The sequence below is a fragment of the Ictidomys tridecemlineatus genome, chromosome 12 (genome assembly GCF_052094955.1).
Source record: "Ictidomys tridecemlineatus isolate mIctTri1 chromosome 12, mIctTri1.hap1, whole genome shotgun sequence".
Classification (NCBI taxonomy): domain Eukaryota; kingdom Metazoa; phylum Chordata; class Mammalia; order Rodentia; family Sciuridae; genus Ictidomys; species Ictidomys tridecemlineatus.
This window is the reverse complement of record NC_135488.1, coordinates 36,227,865-36,245,711: the sequence shown is the minus strand read 5'-3', so window position 1 is coordinate 36,245,711 and position 17,847 is coordinate 36,227,865. Positions and strand designations below refer to the sequence as shown.

General features: G+C 45.1%; 1 protein-coding gene across 5 annotated transcripts in view; it reads right to left on the bottom strand.

Moving 5' to 3' along the window:
* Window positions 1–17,847, bottom strand: part of Kcnip3 (potassium voltage-gated channel interacting protein 3) — a 75,386-nt gene that overhangs the window by 9,746 nt on the left and 47,793 nt on the right. The gene's annotated exons all lie outside the window — the stretch shown is intronic.

Genomic DNA, 17,847 nt, shown 5'->3' with positions numbered 1-17,847 from the left:
GACAGGGCCTCCCCGCCTGCCTCACCCTCAGGGTGCCCCCTGTTCTCAGCCACACAGTGGGAGAGGCACTCATCAAGGGAGACAGGAGGAAAAAGACAGCAGACTAGGCAAGAGGAACCCTCGACCTTCAAGACCCTCTTCTTAGACCACCCTTCCTTGAGGCCCTCCTGACTTGCGCAGGAGTCGGGGTGCTGCTCATGGCCCACTGCGAGCTCACATGCTGCTATTTGGCCACATCTGGCACAGGGGTGTTATTCTCATTTGGGGAGGGGGCCAGAACTCCAGACCCATGGGGCAGGGGCCAGACCTTTCTTTAAAAAAAGAAACCACAAGAAAACACGAACAATGGCTACTACCTTAGTGGGGAGAGGGAATTCTGAGCAGTCTTTACTATTCGTGTTTTTTTTTTTTTATTTTTAACATCTTCCTGATTTCTTTTGGTATGGTCACTTTTACAATAAAATAAAGCTGTGAACAAAAGAGCATTGTGCCCCCATGCCTTGTTGGGCAGCAGGTTCACATGGGAATGTCACTGTCCCACTGCCAGGGAGGTACGGCCCCCCAAGCAAAGCATCTGCTTCCCCTGCACCATGCAGAATGGTGAGCCAGGCTTGTCTGCAGAGCCCACCCTGCTGTGCCCTGCAGGGGGCGCTCTTCAGGGGCTTCCCACACTGTTGGACCAGAGCCCAGGATGCCTCCCTGGGCTGGGCTCCTGAGCAGAGCTGCTCTGGGCTAGGCGATGAAAGTACCCTGCTCCATTTCCCTGGTCCATGAACAGCCCAGTCTCTAAGGCAACTACTTCCTGTCTTCCTTCTCTTTAGGTCTCCATCCTCCTCCCCATCTTTACCCTCAGGTTGACTCCTACTTCATCAAGAAAACAAAAACCACAGAAGGAATTTCCCCAAGCTCCTGCCAGCACACCTGCCCACCTACCTGCACAGGGCCCAGACTCTGCTCTCCCTCCTCTGTCCCTGCGAAGGCAAACCCTCCTGCCTGGGCAGCGGGTCTCGGCTCCTGACCCACTCAACCATAGGGCTCCAGAAATTCTCCCCACTTCCTCATTATCTTTCCCTCCTCCTTTCCAGATCATCCCCATTATCAGATGGACATGTTGATAAGTCTGGCAATCCTTAGTCAAAGGGAGCCTAGGCAAACCGTGTAGCCAGCAAGTCCACTGTGGGTAGACACACCCCAGAGGCTCTTCCCCAGCTAAGGGGGTCTGTACAAGAAGCTCACAGCAACAGTCTTGGCGGGGGGGGGGGCAGGTTGGAGACAGCTCAGTGGTCTATCAGAGCAAGATCAAAATGCAGAGGACCCAGGCCAGGGAGAGCAGGGGATCCCATGAGCACAGAGCAACACGTGGGTGGATGCCAAAAATAAGGTGTGTCCTTCCATTAACAGGCAGAGTCTTCAGATTGCATCAAAAAGCAAAATCCTGCTACGTGCTATCTACAAAAAGGATGCCCTTAATAGGAAGATGCAGACTGGTTGAGAGTCAGACTGTGGGGAAAAGGATCAAAAGCTGGACATTTCCTGATATACAAAATTCATTTCATCCAGAAGATGGAATAATCTGAAATGTAATATAGTCGCCCAGTAACAGAGCTTTAAAATACCTGAAGCAAAAAAACTCAGAACTAAAAGGAGAAACAGATGACACCCTAACCATAGCTGCAGACTTTAACATCCTTTTTCAGGAAAGGGCACAAGTAAATATATGAAAGATTTAGAAGCTATTATCAACCAATTTGGCCTAATTGATATTTATAGAACAAACGTAAAATACACATTCTTTTTGAGAGCACATTCTGTGGTCATCAAGATACACCAGATGCAGGGAAATAAAACAGACTTTGACCACAATGGCAATAAGTTAAGTTCAAAACAAGATATTCAGACTATCTCAAATATTTGGAAATTAAAAAAATATATACTTCTAACTAACTCATAAAAAAACCTGCAAGGTGAACTTTGAGTTGAATGATCATAAAAACACAGCATATCAAAATTCGTGGGTGAAGCTAAAGCTGTGCTTAGAGGAAATGGCATAGTTTTAAATTCCTTCCCTGGAAAAGAAGATTGGCATAATCTTGGGGCTCCAGCAATTCTCCCTATGCCTTGAGCTTCCAGAGCTAAGCTTTAAAATCTAGAAAAACCAAAGTAAGTAGAATAAAGAACATAGTAACAATAAGGTTAGAAAACAATGAAGAAAGGGCTGGGGATGTGGCTCAAGTGGTAGTGAGCTCGCCCGGCAGGCATGGGGTGCTGGATTCCATCCTCAGCACCTCATACAAATAAAATAAAGATGTTGCGTCCACCGAAAACTAAGAAATAAATATTAAAAAATTTTCTCTCTCTCTTAAAAAAAAGAAAAGAAAAGAAAAGAAAACAGGCACACTCAGAGAGAAACCAATCAAGTCATCAAGAAATGCAGTGGGCAGGTCACAGACGCCAGATCACAAAGGACTCATTTCCAAAATATATAATGAACTTCCTCCCATTTTTTAAAGAGGCAAAAGACTAGGAACTTCACAAAAGAAGATATATAAAGGCCAATTAGCACAAGGAAAGTGCTGACAGTGTCAATCAAAGGAATAAATTAATCCAATTCAAAACACAAAAATGCCCAGTCATCTCCAATTCTAAAAACACCAAACGCCCCTGTGAGCATGTGAAGCAACTGGAACTCTCGCATGATGTCGATGGCAGTGTGAGATGGCACAACCCTCTGGAGAGCTACCTGGCAGTTTCTTACAGAGTCTTAACACATATCCTCCTTGACCTACTTACACAAGGTAAGCAAAGATAAAGTGAAAATATTCTTCCACAAAAAGACTTGTTCAAGAATACTGATAATAGCTCTATTCTTTTTTATATTTTGTCTTTCTTATACTTTTTGGTGGTACTGAGGTTTAAACCCTCCTGATCTGCATCCTGAGCCATTTCTGTTTTTCATTTTGAGACGGGGTCTCACTAAGTTGCCCAGGCTGATCCTGAACTTGCCATCCTTCTGCCTCAGCCTCCTTTCTTCTTTTTTAATATTTATTTTTAGGTGTAGATGGACACAACACAATGCCTTTATTTTTTTAATGTGGTGCTGAGGATTGAACCTGGGTCCCACCGGTGCTAGGCTCTACTGCTGATACTGCTGAGCCACAATCCCAGCCCTATTCTTTTTTTTTTTTTTTTTTTGGTCGATGATGGACCTTTACTCTTATTTATTTATTTAATTAATTAATTAATTTATTTATTTTATTTATGCTGAGGATGGAACCCCGTGCCTCACACATGCTAGGCAAGCTCTCTACCACTGAGCCCCAGCCCAGCTTTATTCTCAACAGTCCTTAACTGGAACTGACCCAATCAAGAGAAGCAGGGACATGTGGCACATCTATTGTGATGGAACACTAGTCTCCATTTAAAAAAGAAGGGACCATTGATACATGTCACAATGTGGATGCCGCTCAAAAATATCGCACCAGGGGAAAGATCCCAGATGTGAAAGCGTTTACACGTCGTGACTCCGTGTATACAAAGGCCTGGGGCAGGCGGCGCTAATGGCACCGTGATGGAAAGCAGCGCAGCAGGCGACGGTGGGGGGCACGCTGTCCAAACTCAGGGACTGAACTGAGGCCTCTGTGCATTTTGTTGTAGGCAAATCAGACCCAAATTGACAAAAAAAAAAAAAAAAAAAAAAAAAGACCAGCGAAAAGACTGCGGCGACTTCTGCTTTGGGTGGCGACAGGACGTGAGCGCAGACGTACCTTCCCACCGCCACCGACTTTAGAGCTGGAAGAAATATGAGAGGAGAGAGTTCTCGGGGCTGGAGGCCGGCACAGGGCTGGCCAGCGGGGAACTGAAGCGAGTCCGCAGTCCCCTGGGACTGGAAAGTGTCTGCCCGGAGACACTTTCCAGACCGTGGCACAGGGAGTGGGACGTGAGCTAGGGCGCAGCTGGCAAGGCTGAGAGGGGAGCTGGGCTGCTAAGGCAGGTGGAGCGTTCCGAGCAGCGTCCTGGGGAGGAGTGGCCGCAGGAGCCTGGGTGGGCCTTCCCCTGGGGTCTTGACCACAGGCTGGGCTGCAGGATGAGACTCCACCAGGCCAGGAGAAGGTGGCTACTGGGACCGGGGAAGGTGGGATGAGGGGCACAGGGACATATGGGAAGTCATGCAGTGGTGGGACCAGTTGGGGAACTGGCTCAGGCAGAATGTCGATGCCACACCTCGGGGGTCAAGATGAAATCCCAGAAAGGCTGGGCTTTAGGAGTGAGGACTCTGCCTGAGGAAGAGCCTGCTTTACGCCTAAGGACAAAATAAAGACGAACCTCCTCTGGGGAGAAAGCATAAAATAAATTCTACAAAGATCAAGCAATCTGCCAGGCACATGGTGCACACCTGTAATCCCAGTGTCTCAGGAGGCTGAAGCAGGAGGATCACAAGTTCAAAGCCAGCCTCAGCAACTTGGTAAGGCCCTAAACAACTCAGCGAGACCCTGTCTCAAAAAAAGACACAAAAAGGGGCTAAGAGATGTGGCGTAGTGGTTAAGCGTTCCTGGGTTCAATCCCAGTTCCAAAAAAAAAAAAAAAAATCAAGAAGTCTGTCAGGGGGCTGGGAATGTGGCTCAGGCGGTAGTGCACTTGCCTGGCATGTGTGCGGCCTGGGTTCGATCCTCAGCACCACATACAAACAAAGATGTTGTGTCCGCCAAGAACTAAAAAATAAATATTAAAAATTCTCTCTCTCTCTCCTCTCTCACTCTCTCTTAAAAAAAAAAAAGAAATCTGTCAGTAACTTCTTAAGTGTCAGCCAAAATTCAATAGATTTATATCAAGATATATAATTTAGACAACATAATTTCATAGGACATAACATTCATAATGTCCAACATAGAATAAAAAAATTAAAAGACATGAGAAGCAGATGGAAATGTGATAATAATCAAAAGGTAAAGGAGTGAGCAAAATTAGTAGATTTTCATAATTGGACTTATTATTAGAATTACTAAAATGAGCTTTAAAACAAGCATTACCACCACGTTGAAAGATCTAAAGGAAAAAAAAGAGCAACAGATGGGGATCTTGGTGGGAAAATTATTTTAAAAAGAATGAAACATAAGTTTTAAATCTGAACAATAAAATCTAAAATAAAAATTCATTTGATTAATTTAGGATGCACATGACAGAAGACAAAGTCAGTAAGCTTACAAGGAAATAGATATCATCCAAACTGAAGTCAAAGAGACTTGAACGTCATGCAGAGTCTCAATGACAATATCAAGCAGTTTAACATATTTATTTAACATATCAGAAGCAAGCAGGTTGGGTGAGGTGGTGCACACCTGTGATCCCATCTATTAGAGACTGAGGCAGGAGGATCAAGAGTTGAGGAGAGCCCAGACCGGATAAATAACAGGACTGACCTTAAAAACAAAAAACAAAAAACAAAAAACCCCACAAAAACATAAGCAGAGGAAGAAGAAACTAGGACGTAAAAAAACGTTTGCAGAAATGGTGGCCAAAGTTTCCCTGAATTTGTTGAAAAATATCAATTTACCAATCCAAAAAATTCAATGAAACTCAAGAAACACAAATCAAAAGAAACACCATGCTTAAACTGATGAAAATTAAGGACAAAAAAAGGGCAATTTTAAAGTAGCTAGTGATCATGCTTGAATTTTGATTCTAAAATCACAAATGTTCTCTCCACCTTCCCCCGTCCCAGTAGCGACCTTCTTTTGGTGGAGTCTCATAAACATACTGCACAGAACACAAATGTCCTCTACCATACTGAGTACCTTAAAATATTATTCAGTATTTATTTCTGAAAAAAATTACAATCCAGACTTTTATGGGAAGAACTTCATTGGGTTTCTGTGAGGGTTAAAAGGGATTAAGAGTGGGGAAAAGTTGGAATAGCAATTGATTCATTGTGAGCACTCAGTTAATAAAGTCTGCTGGAGCCTAAAAATAAATAATCAAATAATAAATAAAAGTGGCCAGTGAGGAGGGGGACCACCTAGAACAGCAACGAGAAAGACAGGTGACTTCTCATGAGAAATGATGGAGGTCAAATCAATGGAACAAACTTTTAAATTACTGAAAGAAAAAAATGTCAGTCAACTTAAAGTGAAATAAAGTCATTTTCAGATAAATGAATCATAGAGAATTTGTTGTCAGAAGAACTTCACTATAAGAAATGCTCAATGAAGCATGTTGAGATAGAGGAAAATGATGTGAAATGAAAATCCACATCTGCAGGAAGTAAAGGGAAACTAACAGGAATATTTTGAACTGAATCTATGCGGAGGGTAGATCCAGGATTTGGTGAGTGCAGCTAACTCAGTATTTTGAGGAAAATGTAAAACATTACATGCCTATTTTAGAAATGGAGAAAATTTTCCAACAAAGAATATAAACTTCCACCTAAGAAACTAAAAGTAGAGGAGAAATATACACACAAGGTAAGCAGAAAGATGAAAATAGGAAAATAGAAGAAAGAAATCAATGAAACTAAAAATAAAAAATAGAGAATATCAAGGCACCCAAAATATGAAAACATTGACAAAACTGATGCTGTTCTGGGAAAAATAAAAAAGAAAGAAAATACACAAAATACTGATATCAGGGTTAAAACATGGAAAATAAGTGCAGATTTTCAAGACATTGAAAGGATACAAATAAAATATTGTGAACAAGTCTTTGCACACAAATTCAACAATTTTGATAAAATAGACCAGTTCCTCAAAAAGCACAAACTAGGGGCTGGGGTTGTGGCTCACCTAGAATGAGCAATAAATAAATAAATAAATAAATAAATAAATAAATAAAGATATTTGTGTCCATCTACAACTAAAAAAATAAAGAATAATTGTGTAAACCTCGATACCCCACCGGGTGGCTTGAGGCAGGAGCCAGAGGGGGAGCCGTCTCAGACCTGGTCAAAGAAAAAGGTAAAAAAAATAAGTAAATAAAAAAAAATAAAGAATAAAAAAAGCACAAACTACCCATGTTTGCCCAAGATGGAAAAGATAACATGATCCAGTTGATCCTCCTTATGAACACAGGTGCAAAGATTCTGAACAAAATATCAGCAACCTGAATCCTTGTGTGCATAAAAATGACAATACATCATACCAAGTAGCGTCTTCCAGGAATGTGGGGCTGATTTAATATCTGAAAACAAATCAATAGGATTCACCATATTAATAGTCTAAAGGAGACATCAATTGATGTGACATGATCATCCATAATGTGGGGAGAAAAAACTTCAGTGAATTAAACCTGGAAGGGAATTTTCTCAATTTGATAAAGGGCATCTACAAAAAAAAAATCTATATTTCACTATATTTAACACCAAACTTAATAGTGAAACACTGAATGTCTGTCCCCTAAGATTAGATGAAAGGCAAGAATATCTGTCCTTCTCACTCACTGAAAGTCCAGCCAGTGCAATAAAGAAAAAGAATAAAAGAGGGAAGGAGGGAGAAAGGAAGCGTAGTGAATTGCAGGGGTGATAAAACTGAAGGTCCCCTTTCTTGTCTCTTGTATCTGTTTTTGAAGCTAAAGAGAAAGAAAAAGCCAAACCACTCCTACTTGCAGATGATGTCTATCTACATGGACATGATTGCCTATGTAGATAATCCTAAGAAATCTGCAAACCAAATTTTAAAAAAACTTAATAAATGATTTTAACAAGATCACAATAAAGTCTACATACAAAAATCAATCACATGAGCAATGCACAATCAGAAAAAAAAATTTAGGCAAAAGGGTTGTCTTAATCCCTAAGCTGTATGGCACTGTAGTGCTATAGCTAAGTACCACAAACTGGGTAATTTATATTTTATTTTTATTTTTGGCACCAGTGATTGAACCCAGAGCTGCTTAACCACTGAGCAACATCCTCAGTTCTTTTATTATCTCTTATTTAGAGACAGGATCTCACTGATTTGCTTAGGGCCTCACTGAGTTGCTGAGGCTGGCTTTAAACTCACGATCCTCCTGTGTCAGCCTCCTGAGCCGCAGACTGGGTAATTTACAAAGAATAAAGATTTATTCATCTCATGGATGTGGAGGCGGGGAGGTTCAAGGTCAAGGGACACATCAAGGGAGACCCTTCTTTTTGGTGGGGATTCTGCAGAGTGTTTTTTTTTTTCTAAACATTTTTTTAAAAGAGAGAGTGAGAGAGGAGAGAGAGAAACAATTTTTAATATTTATTTTTTAGTTCTCGGTGGACACAACATCTTTGTTGGTACGTGGTGCTGAGGATTGAACCCAGGCTGTACGCATGCCAGGCGAGCGCGCTACTGCTTGAGCCACATCCCCAGCCCTCTGCAGAGTCTTAAGGTGGCATAGGTGAGACAGAGCAAGCAAGCTAGAGAGAGCTACTTTCATAACGAAGCCATTCATTCGATAACCCATTAACCCACTAATGCACTGATCCATGAATAGATTAATCCATTTATGAGGGCACAGCCCTGATGACTCAATCGCCACTTCATGGTACCAGTGGGTACTTCCTAACACTTCACCATGAGTATTAAATTTCAACATGAGATTTGGTGGGGAAATTCAAGCCATGCCAGGGGTCTTCTGAATTGTAGTGGTGATAATGTCTCTTTTATCTGAAGCAAAAGAGGGGAGGGGGAAGGATGATGGAGTCTTTCTGTGTTGCTTAGAAGCTCCAGGGTACTTGAACTTTGATGAGTACAGACAGGAAGCTCTAGGTGTGGGTTTTGCCACTAGGCAGCAATTTTAAGTCAGGAAGGAGATGGAGCACGTTTAAGGATATGGAGATTAGTTTCCAGCTGGGGGAGGAGCTGGAGGAGATGACTTTAGGTGACAGAAACTGTAAATCTATTGCTAGCTAGGATAGAGACAAATCTGTTTATGAACAGATGTGGGATGGCTAGGAAACAAATTTTGTAAGAGAAATTAAAGATGGAAAATGATCGTGACTCTTCCACGATGCTGCTGTCCACCACTATGAGAAGCCAAAGAAAGGTCCCTGGTCTGTGACTGGAGGACTCTTCAGTTTTCCTGTTTATTCAAGTCTCATGGTATCTTGCACAACAGCATGAATGATGACTAATTAATTACAAGGTTATCCTTGGTGTGGAGGTGAGAAGTTTGTAATTTTAATTTTTTTTTCTCCAAGCAATTAGCCCAACTTTGATCTGCAAATTCATTATGTATTATAATTTCTATTAAAATTTTAATTCATTTTTAAAAAGTCAGGAACTAAATACAGCTTATAATTCTCTTTGAATGCAAAGTAAATTGGAATAAAACTCTTCCACTGATGTAAAAAATAAGTAACCAAATTTTAAAAATGACACTATGAACAATCATATTCCCCACCAATAAAATACATCTAGCAAAACATGTGCATGTATGTAAAACTGAAGATCTGATGAAAGAAATCACAGAAGATCTAACTAAATAAAGAGGTATACTATGTTCATGGATTGGAAGATTCAGTGTCATAAAGATGTAAATTATCTTCCAAATGACCTACAGATTCAACACAATTCCTATTAAAATCCCAGCAAGTTTTCTGGTACATATAGAGTATTCTAAAATTTACATAGACAAAGGAACTAGAATAGTTAAAACAATTTTGCAGGAGAAGAATAAATATATTGCTAAATAAAAAGGTAAACACAGACTGAGAGAAAACATTTGCAAATCACATATATGACAAAGGCTATCCAGATTATATTAAAGAACCCTCAAAACTCAGCAGAGGACAAAGAGCCCAAATTAATAAATGGGCAAAAGACGTGATCAAACTCTTTGCTATAAAGGATATATGGACAGTATATGAAGATGCTTAGCACCCCTTTCCATTAGAGAAATACAGATTAAGCCCACAGTGAATTACTACTATGCACCTATTAGAATTGTTTAAATAACAAGTACTGATAGTGTCGGGGTGGTACAGATGCAGAACGACTGCAGTGCATTCTGCTGACAGGAGTGAAAAATGGCACCGTCCCTCTGGAAACCAGCTTGCCAAATTCTTATAAATACACACTTACCATAAGACCCCGCCATCCACTCCCGGTTACTTATCCAAATGAAATAAAACCTATGATATTTCCACAACCACGTTTAGGCCCTCATCTATGGTGATTTTATTCATAATTGCCCCAAACTGGAAGTGGCCCAATGTCCTCCAACTAGCACACCAATACAGCGTGGCACACCATGATGACAAGGACAAATTCCCGAGACACACAAGAACAGGAATGAATTTCAAATGCAGAAATCAGAGAAAGATTCCAGGCACATGAGGCTAAATAGTTCAGGGCTCCATTTATATGACATTCTGGAAAAGATAAAATCATAGAAAATTAAAGCAAAAGTCCAGTGGCTGCTGGGACCTGGCAGGGTGTGGGGGGTGGAGGGCAAGAGAGGGGCTGACCATCAAAGGGGGAATGGGAGGGTTATTCTCCATCCTGTCTGTGGGCCTGGCCACACAACTGTGCATTTGTCAAAACTCATGGAACTGAACACCAGAAAAGGTGAATTCTACACTGGATAAAATTAAAATGAAATAAAAATGAGAATAAGTGCCCATAGAAGAGAAGGAAATGGAGGAATAAAGGGTGAAAAAGGAATCAAGAAAGATGTTTTATTAATTTTTTTAAAGAGAGAGAGAGAGAATGAATCTTTTTTTTTTGTAGATGGACACGACACAATGCCTTTATTTTTATGTGGTGCTGAGAATCGAACCCGGGTCCCGCCCGTGCTAGGCGAGCACTCTACCACTGAGCCACAATCCCAGTCCCTGGACTGGCTCTAGCTCAGCGGTTCCTTCGACACAGAATCTACAAGAAAGATGTTTTAAATGAGTCAAAGTTGAGGATGTCCTATGAACAAAAGAAGAGAAAATCTCTCTCCTGAGAGTCAAAAAGCAAAAACCAAGACAAACATCCCAAACCTGCTCTTTTCTCTATTAAAAAAGTGAGGATGACAAAACTACCTTGATTCACTTTCCGATCTTTATCTCTCCATCTTCTGATCTTTTTCTGATCTTTATCTCTCCATCTTCACTTCTTTTGTTACTTTTCTCCCTTGAACTAACTCCACTCCCAGCCAATGGCTCTCAAAAGGATGATCAGTGATCTCCAATTATGAATCTGCTGGTCCATACAGAAATTTTGATTTCAAAATCATCTGAGGGCAATATGCCCATCACACTCTGAAAGGCAGACGCAAACCCTAAACCAGACGCTGACTCACTGAGCCCAACTGCACAGGTGCACAGTGATCAAGAAGGTGTCCCCTGGAAGAGGGTGAGGGGGAACCGCGTGGAAATCTCAACTCAGAAAAGGCATTGGATAAACTCCACACCTATTTATAATAAAACAAACAAGCAAGGACTCTAGCAATCTAGAGGTCAAAGGGAACTTCCTAACTTGCGAAGTTTATATTTACAAATCACATTGTCAAAAAAAAGAAAATGTACAGAAAGTATTGCATTTAATGGCAAAAGCTCAGATGGTTCTCTTGAAGATCTAGGACAAGAAAGATTGGTTATGATCACCACTGATCAATGTCCTGCCAATGCTAATAGGAAACTTAGAGAAAGGGATGCATGATGTAAGAACTGGGAAGGAAAGAATAAAACTGACATGATTTTCAGTGATACGGTTCCTACAATGACCCAAAGAATCAACAGATGTGAGAGTTCAGTAGAGTTGTCCGCTGCAAAAGAAATTTACTAAAATCAGTAGTTCTCTGCATCAGTAATAACCACCTAGAAAAAAATAACTAAAAAAGATAACACTTAGCAACAAAAAAAGATCTAAGTATTAACCAAAAATCAAAGGACCTCTATATAGAAGGATAATCTGAATAAATTAGACATTCCACCTTAGATAAGGTCATATAATTTTATAAAGATGTCATTTCTTCCCTAAAGTATTTTGTAAGCAAATTCAATTCACCCCATCCCCAAATCCAGGGCAGGGGTGTTGCTTGGTGTAAAGTGCTCACCTCTGACCCTTCTCCTGCCTCCAGACTGCCCACCCAGGCCCAAGGCTCCATCACCACCTGGATGGTCTCCCCTGCGTGTGCAAGGCCCTGGCACTGCTTAAAAAAAAAAAAAAAAAAAAAAGTCCAGTTGGATTTTTTGAGAACTTTGGCAAGTAAACTCTGAAATGTATATGGAAGAATTTTTTTAAATTAAAAATTAAATTAAAATTTAAAATACCAAACCCACAAAAACCTAAAAAGTAAGAATAAAGGTGTTTTTCCCTCTGGGCACAGTGGTGCATGCCTGTAATCCCAGAGGCTGAGACAGAAGGATCTCGAGTTCAAAGCCAGACTCAGGAAAAGCGAGGCACTAAGTAACTCAGGGAGACCCTGTCTCTAAATAACATACAAAATTGAGCTGGGGATGTGGCTCAGTGATTGAGTACCCCTGAGTTCAATCCCTGGGAAAAAAGAAGGAGTTTTCCCTAACAGATAATAATGTATATTGCACAGTCACTATAATTAAAAAATGTATGGTTGGAACACACCAATGAAAAGACTAGGGAGGTCAAAGAGATTCAGGTATTTTTTTTTAAAAAAATTTATTTGTTCTTTTTAGCTATGCAAAACAGTAGAATGTATGCTGACATATTACACACATGGAGTATAGCTTCCCATTCTTGTGGTTGCACATGACGTGGAGTTATACTGTTGGTGTGTTCTTATATGAACGAGGAAAATTATGTCCAATTCATTCTACTGTCTTGAGACTCAAATATTGAGGGGAATTTTATAAAAGTTCAGATTGTTTAGTAGATGGTGTTAGGAACATTATAGCACCAAATAAAGAAAGTAAATCTAGATTTCTTCCTTAGAGCACATGCAAAAAAAGAAAAAAGAAAAAAAAAAGATGACTTAAAGATCCCTATGCGAAAGGTAAGCTATAGGGTTAAAATAAAATCAGAGGGCCTCTTGTTACCTACAGGTATAGAAAAAATTCTTAAAAAACTTCAAAAGCTCAAACCATAAAGGAAAAAAAAATTGATGAACCCAATTACATAAAAATGAGAGGTTTCTGTTCAACAAAACATAGAGTTTGAAACGCATAGAGTTTACAGAAGTCCAGAGCAGGCGACTTCTGAGAAGGAAATGGAGACGATCAGATGCCCGAAAGACACTCCTGGTCAGTAACAGCAGGACAGTGCAGATGACGCTGACAGGGCCACGCCTCCGAAGTGGCCGAGGCATGATGATAGGAATCCCCTCCTTGGTAGCGGGGGTCATCTGCACTTGGATGTCTGCGAGTGACTTAGGGAACCTGTCCACCTGGGGTCCTCCCCCAGCCTGCTCCCCGGGGCCTGCCAGCTCATCCTGCCACAGCTTGCCCTGACCCCTTCTCCTGTGTCCACAGCCCCACCCAGGCCCAGGCTCCAGCGCCACCTCTTCTGCCTGGACCCCACCAGCCTATTCTTCCTGGGACACTGGAGGAGCCGTTGAATACACACCAGGCCCCCTTGCTCCTCAGCGGCCCCAAGCTGACAAATCTCTAAGGCCAATCAGTGTCCCCCCGCTTGACCTCATCTGCCCTGTCTCGGTCCCTACTCCCTTCCCTTCACCCCTTCGGTCTCTGATCACTCGTCCTGTAGACTGAATTCTGAATTTTGTCCCCTGCCCCCAGAGTCACAGTTAAAGCCCTCATGCTCAATGTGACTGTGTCTGGGGACGGGGTCTTCAGGAGGTCATCGGTAAGGTTTGGATGAGTGTCCCCCAAAAGCTTGGTCCCCAGAGGGGTGTATTGGGAGGTGCTGTGGACTTTTAAGAGATGGGGCCTAGCGGGAGGTCCTTAGTCACTAGAGGAGTGTCTTCCATAGGGACTGTGGGACCCTGCCTGTCCCCTTGCTCTCTGCTCCCTGGCTGGAGCTCACGGCACGCTCCTGCCAAGATGGGCCACCCTCACCAGAGGCCCCAACCAGCGTCTTGTCTCGTCCTGAACTTGAACCTTCAGAAACTGTGGGCCTGCACCTGGAGGCACTCGGGGGCCATGCTGGGTGGGTGGAGCCTCCCAGGCGGGTACGAGGGTCACTGCCTTGGGACTCAACTGTAGAGTCTCTGGGCAGAGCCTGCAGATGTCCCAGGCCCAGCCCTCCCTGTGGCTTGCCCCGTTGGGCACGGCGGGGTCCAGAGAGGTGGGGCTGCAAGACTCAGGCCTCTGACAGCAGGCAGGAGGATCAAAGGGCAGCCTGGCAAGAGGGTCTAAGGTGAGCCAAGTGGATGTGATATGGGAGCCACCAAGTCCCCAAAGCTGGGAAGGTTTGTCTGGCCACGGGTGTCACAATGAAGTGTCGCAGAGATGGAGTGAAGGGGTCTTGCAGAGAATGGGGAGAGTGTCGCTGGGCCAGGTGGTACCTCACCCTGCCACTGGTGATGGCTGGTGCCGTCCACCAAGGCTGGTTGGAAGCACCCAGCGGTGGAGGACAAGGCAGAAGGATGGCTGCCTGGCTCCTCAGTGTCACTTTAGAGTGCTGTCTGTGGGAACCACTGTCAATCAGGCCTCGGGCTCTGCACATTCAGCCTGTAGAGGTTGCTGGGACGCAACTGTGACATGTGCCCATGGTCTCCCACTCGACCTCTCCCTAAGCGTGGCCCTCCTGTCCCTCTCCAGGACCTAGTCCCGGGCCACCCCTCCCATCTGAGTGTCCACTGGTAACAGAGGGTCAGCGAGAGTGCTCATCCCTCCACCAAGGGGTGAGTGCTTGAGGGTTTTCTTTCTTCTTTGGTACTAGACTGGACCCAGACGGCCTTTACCACTGAGCTACATCCCCAGTCCTTTCCTTTTTAATTTTTTTTTTATTTTGAGACAGGGGTCTGGCTGAGTTTCTGAGGCTGGCCTTGACCTTGCAGTCCTCCTGCTCTGGCCTCCTGAGTCGCTGGGAGGGCCGGCGTGCACCACCGTGCCTAGCCTTTTCTTGATATTTTAAAGTTCAATGTCCCAAAGTCATATAACAGACGGACAGATGACAATCTGGGCTTTCTTTCAGGATGTAAAAGTCCCAGTCCAGGTCCTGTCCTGTTTCCCATCGCCCCCTCTATGCAAGACCTGCCATCAGGGGCTCGGCAAAGGTGGATTCTCATCTTTGATTTAGTGAGCTGAGAGGCACGGTGCTGGGCCTGGGTGTTCTGGGCCCCCCCCCCCGCCCCCCCGCCCCCCCCGCCCCCCCCCCCCCGCCCCCCCGCCCCCCCCGCCCCCCCCCCCCCACCGATGGCTGAGCTCAGCAAAGCTTCTCTGGGCTGTCCTGTGGGCCTCCTGCAGCTTGTCCCCAGCAGGGAGAAAGCACAGACTGCAGACTCCCCCAGCCTCCTCGTGAGCCCACATCCCCGCCTGCCATCGCCCATCCTCGCCCTCTGAGGCAAACTCCAAGCACCCTCTGCACTCACTGCCCTCAGCCCTCTGGAGCCCGGCTGTTCATGTGGTCCCTTCCCCACCCCTCCCCAGAGCTGCTAGGCACGGTCCCCCAGGTGCACAGCAACACATTCACAGTCACCTGTGTGCAGACTGGCATACGCTCTGCCAGGGTCTCCAGGGAAGCGGGGGCCAGCAAGGCAGGGCCAGGCATGTGCAGGTGAACTGGTATTTCAGAAAGTTTCCATGTGATGACCGAGGGAAGACCCACCAACTTCCTTACAGCCATTTCACCTTCAGTGTAAGGTTTAATCTGTTTACTGATGGGAGGCCTCAGAATCCTTGCAATCTTGGGGCCTCTGAGGGCCTCAATGTGGTCCCGATGTTGGTGACTTAACACCATAGCCTTCCCAGTGACCATGTGTTGAGGAGGAGGGCTGGGTCACTTTGTAAGTCCTCTGGGGACATGACTGCCACCCCAGGAGCCCAGCCTCTTAGGGCTGAGTGGGTCTGGGCCCACCCCACTGGGACCTCTGGGTGACAACAGTTCATAAGGGTTTGGGGAAGAGAGGGAGCATGCACTGAAGGGGGCTCCCCACTCCTGCCTGGGCCTCAGCCCTCACTTTGATTTTGCTAGTCAGGTGACTCCTGGACCTGTGGTCCTACCGAGAAGTCCCAGAACTGCTGTGGGATGAGGGGAGACTGGGACAAAACTCCCTTTTCAGACTCGGTTGCCCCTTACCAGTCCAGAGGCCCTGGACTTCTAAGTAAGAATTCTGTGTTAGTCAGCTTTCCATTACTGTGACAAACTACCCGAGACAAACAACATATAAGCAGGAGACGTTTAAAATCTTGGTTCATGGTTTCAGAGGTTTCAGTCCATGGACACGGGCCCTTGTTGCTCTGGGCCTGTGGCAGCACTACAACATGGTCAGAGCACACAACTGAGGAGGCTGCTCACCCCATGATAGCCAAGAAGTGAAAAGAGAGGAAGAGAAAGGGCAGGGTCCCCATCTTCCCCTCAAAGACACATCCCCATGACCTAACTTCCTCTCACGAGGCCCCACCCCCTAAATGTTCCACGGCCTCTCAGTCGTGCCACAGGCTAAGACAAGGCCTTTAACATTTGGGGGACATTCCAGACCCAACTGTAGCAACCTCCTTTGAAAATCTGTGGCTAAATGCCTTGAATCCACAACCGGGGTCAAGGTACTGGACAGTAGAGCCTGATATGGGGAAGTAGGGGGCCTTGCCATGACCCCCAGCCCCCAGCAGCACGAGGCCCACATCGTCTTCTAGATATCACCTCAAGACAGAGCCGTCTCCCCCAGGGACCTGACCCCACAGAGAGAAAGGAAGCCCCCTGACCTGAGGACGGCCTGCAATTGTAGTCCATGGCACTTAGGCTGTGGAGGACTTGAGCTGGGACAGTCTGGACGAGAGAGGAGGAGAGCTTGCACCCCATGCACCGGCTCTGCCCAGCCCCGTCCTGCGAGCTCAGCACCTGATTGCCACTGTGGGTCCTCGCAGGGACTCCACAGGGAGACTTCTCCCACTCTGGATTTGAACCCAGGTAGCTGGCTCCACCTGGGCTCCTGACAGCTGTTCTAGACTGTTCTAGAAAGACTGGGACATGTGTGCAGTGGTTCCCTGGCCCTCAGTTAGAGCGACATCCAGGGCAGGTACCCCAGCATTTTGGAAGGTCCTGGCTCTGCCATTCTCTGGCTGGGCAACCTCAGGAGAGTCCCTCATTAGCACTGAGCCTCGGTTTTCTCATCTATAAAATAGGCCCGCTGATGAGCACAAAGTTCAGACAGGCCCAAAGTGTCAGACACAGAGAGGTATTCAAGAGACACTCCATCGTTGATGTCAGCAAGCCAGTCCTGGAAACTCAGCCTGAGGAGCTGCCAGAGTCCTGAGGGCCTTGCAGTTTACAAATGGTGGTGGATTCTGCACGGAGAGGGCATCCAGGGCGCTCCGAGCAGCACCACTGGTGTCTTAGGCTGTTTTCTGTTGCTGTGACAAAATACTTGAGGCTGGGTAATATATGAAGAGGTTTGTTTGGTTTGTGATTCTGGAGGATCCAAATGGCATGGTGCCAGGGTCCTGGTGAGGGTCCATCTGGCTGTGTCACAACATGGCCGAGAAGCAGAAAGGAGACTGGCCCCATAGGGATGAGATTACATGGTCAGACAGGAAGCTAGAGGGTCTCAGGGCCAGGCTTGCTCTTCCACTCTTGTGGGAACTGACCAGGTTCCTGGGAGAACTCACTAACCCTGCGGAGGACGGTGACCCCGTGACCTAACCCTCTTCCATTAGCGCCCCCCTCCCCCGGAAGGTCCCACTACCTCCACACCAACACCCAGGACCAAGCCTCAGGCATGTGATCTTTGCGGGGACCACCCTCCTGTCTCCACGCCAGCTGGAGGGACCCTCTTCTCAGAGGCCACCTTCCCAGTAGTCACTTC